This window comes from Octodon degus, unplaced genomic scaffold, assembly GCF_000260255.1.
Source record: "Octodon degus isolate 3935 unplaced genomic scaffold, OctDeg1.0 scaffold00057, whole genome shotgun sequence".
Classification (NCBI taxonomy): Eukaryota; Metazoa; Chordata; class Mammalia; order Rodentia; family Octodontidae; genus Octodon; species Octodon degus.
This window is the reverse complement of record NW_004524633.1, coordinates 2,825,068-2,827,848: the sequence shown is the minus strand read 5'-3', so window position 1 is coordinate 2,827,848 and position 2,781 is coordinate 2,825,068. Positions and strand designations below refer to the sequence as shown.

The 2,781-nt window shown below is 64.0% G+C and overlaps 1 long non-coding RNA gene across 2 annotated transcripts; it reads left to right on the top strand.

The window, feature by feature from the left end:
- Positions 1–235: 235 nt before the first annotated feature.
- On the top strand, positions 236–1,975 carry LOC111817429. 2 transcript variants are annotated; one of them, XR_002821632.1, is made up of 4 exons: positions 236–308; positions 478–658; positions 1,071–1,275; positions 1,528–1,975. It is a non-coding gene; the product is annotated as an uncharacterized LOC111817429 (long non-coding RNA). The 2 variants fall into 2 exon arrangements; XR_002821631.1 differs by having other exon boundaries at positions 478–1,275.
- The last annotated feature ends 806 nt before the right edge of the window (positions 1,976–2,781 follow it).

Below are 2,781 nucleotides of genomic sequence, written 5' to 3'. Positions count from 1 at the left end.
GCGCGTGGGGCGCAGAGTGCGGGCAGAGCGGGTGCGGGCGGCGCGCAGCAGCGGCTCGGGCGGGTGCGGGCAGGGCCGCCCCGGGGGGTGTCGGAACGGAGCCCCGGTAGTCGAAAGTCGCGTTTTAAGGACTGGCCTGATAGATTACTTTCTACTTAAAGATCCGGCGGGAGGCGGGGCCACGTGACCGCGCGTGACGTCAGGCCTCCGCGGAGCCGGCCAAACTCAAGTTGGTCCCGGGAATTGTCAACAAAGGGGCGAGGGACGCGCCACTCTGCGGGCCCGTGGGCCCCACGCACCCCGGCCCGGTGCGAGTGGGCTGGGCCAGGCCGGGAGGGGGCCGAGCGCGTCCGCGGGGCCCTACGCCCTCTGCGACCCCACCCGTTCCATCCCGGACGTGGACGGGCCGAGGACAGCCAGGTGCCATCTCGGGTTGGGGGGGACAAACTTACCAGCATCTTTTGTTTATCGTTTCAGCTCCAGAGGGCGCGGGGAGCGCGCGGGGTACCCCCGCCAAGTCGAGCCCGGCCCGCCGGGGGACACCTCCGGCGCGCGCCCTCCCGCCAGTCCTGCGTCCCCGCTGGGCCCACCCACGTCCCGGCACGGTTTTCTGTTTTTTTCTGCGCGTTCGTCGCTGCATCAGCTGGGATTCCCAAAGGTCAGAAAGTAGCTATCGATTAATCTATTTGAACAGTTGCGGAGAGAAATAAAAACGAAGTAAAAGAACAGGCAACTTATAAATGAGGAAGCGGCGGCCTTGGCTTAGAATTGTTACCCGGCTTAGCATATGAAAAAGTCGGAAATGCGGTGCCGCCCGGGCCGCTGCGGGAGAGCCGAGGCCTGAGCCACTATTAGACGCCGCGGGCTGGGGCTGGGTCCCCTTGGCTGCCCAGACGCGCCTTTCCTCTCAGAGGGCAGGGACCCCGGGACGCGCGTGCAGAGCTCCTCGCAGCAGAGTCAGCGACTGTAGGAAAGAGCCTGGGCTCCCAGGGGGCGCGGCGAGGGGGCGTGGGGACCTCGCGCCGCCCCGAGAAAGCCACGGCCCAGCCCGCGCCCCCTCCCGCTCCGAGCTGCCCGGCTGTGAGGTCGGCTGGAGTGCGGAGTCCGTGTCACCCACAGGTTCGGGCCTGGGAGGCCGGGCTCGGAGGGACGAGGCCCAGAAGAGAGGCTGAGTGGAACGTTTCAGGGAGGCTCTGGGAAGCCGACCTAACTCTGAGAACTGCTGCTTGATTCCCAACCTGTCCCACTGAGCACGCTCTTTCCCCCGCGCACCAAGTAAGTAAGAATTCAAGATCGCGCAGCCTGCTCCCTGACTCGGGCAGATTGACTCTTCCCCCAGTTTCCCCGGATGTAACCCCAGCCTTTGGGTTCCTTCTTGCCTAGTGTCTCGCCTAGTTGGGGCTGGGGGGCAGGGTAGGCGCAGTGACTCCGCCCTGAGGCTGTCCCTGAACCTCCACTGTCTCACTGTTTGCAGATGGTCTTGGGGTCACCCTGGCTCCCAAACACATCTCTGAGTTATTTCCGCAGCTATCTCAGGTTGGCCTGCCGACTCCAAACACGTCTAGACGGCCTCCCGCAAAACCCATTCGAGCTTCGAGCCGGCCTCCCACCTTCTCCGCTGCAGAGGTAGCCATTGCCACTGGCCGAACACCAAGTCCAAGCAAGGTCGGACGGAAAAGGAAAAGCTGCCGAAATTGGCACATTTCGAAACTCTTTTAGTCTAGTTTGGGGTGCCCGACCCCTGTCAGGCGCGGCCCGCTTGGTCCTGGGCTAGGCCCGCGTGGATGTTTTCAAGCGTATGCGTTCGAGGGTAGCGGCTCGGGTGGCCACGCCGGTCACTTTGAGGCCGTCCCCAGACACACCGCGCCTGGGTCCCTGAGGCCCGGTCTGAGCACGCAGTCCCTGGAGAGGGGTTGGCGAACAACGCCCAGCTGCCGGTTCCATTTGTTGCGCTTTTCTCCTTCGACACAATAAAAGTCAAATTAATTGATTCATACCATTAATTACGGTTCGTAGCGTGAAAAGCAACGCTTCCCCTCGGTGAGAGACCTATTGTGCTAATCTCGTGTTCAATCAGTGTTGCCATCTGATGCCGGCTCGGCCCTGGCAGGAACTTTTCGCCTCGATTAGCTGAATGATGACTCGCGCAGGGCCCTCTGGCTGCGGCCTCGACGCCCTGCATCGATTTCCCGCTGGGCTACGGGGTTCCCGCGGCCACGGTTGCCGGGAACCCGCCGCCGCCTCCTCCTCGCCGGCCGCCGGCCCGCACCACCTCCGGGGCGGGGACAGCGGGGTCCAGCTCCAGGCCGCCCAGATTCCAGGCCCAGTAAGTCCCGTTCGCCGGGAAACAGCAGGCTGCAGCTGAAAGCCCCCAGGTCGTCGGCCACCGCCAAACTTTAAAAGTGAGACAGATATTAGAGAACAGGGGTGCGAGGCAGGGAGAAGTGCGGTGGTGGGAACGGAAACCAGAGTGGGACAGGAGGCCCCAGGGAGGTGGGCGACGGGAGGAGAGCGGCGAGTAGGGCACACGACGGAGGGACACTGCGGTCCCAGCGAGCAAGGGGCGGGAAGACGACGCTGCTTCGTCCGCCCCATTGCGGGGACGACGAGCCCAGACAGCGGAGACTGAGCCTCTTTCCGGTCCTCTCCGGCAAACGCCGCTGAGTGCACGGGACCCGGGAAAGCCAGGAGAATGGAGTCGGGGAAGATTCGTGCGTGCGTCCGGGACGGGGTGGGGCGGGGACCGTTTAGGAGGGCAAAAGTGGACATTAATTACAGCCC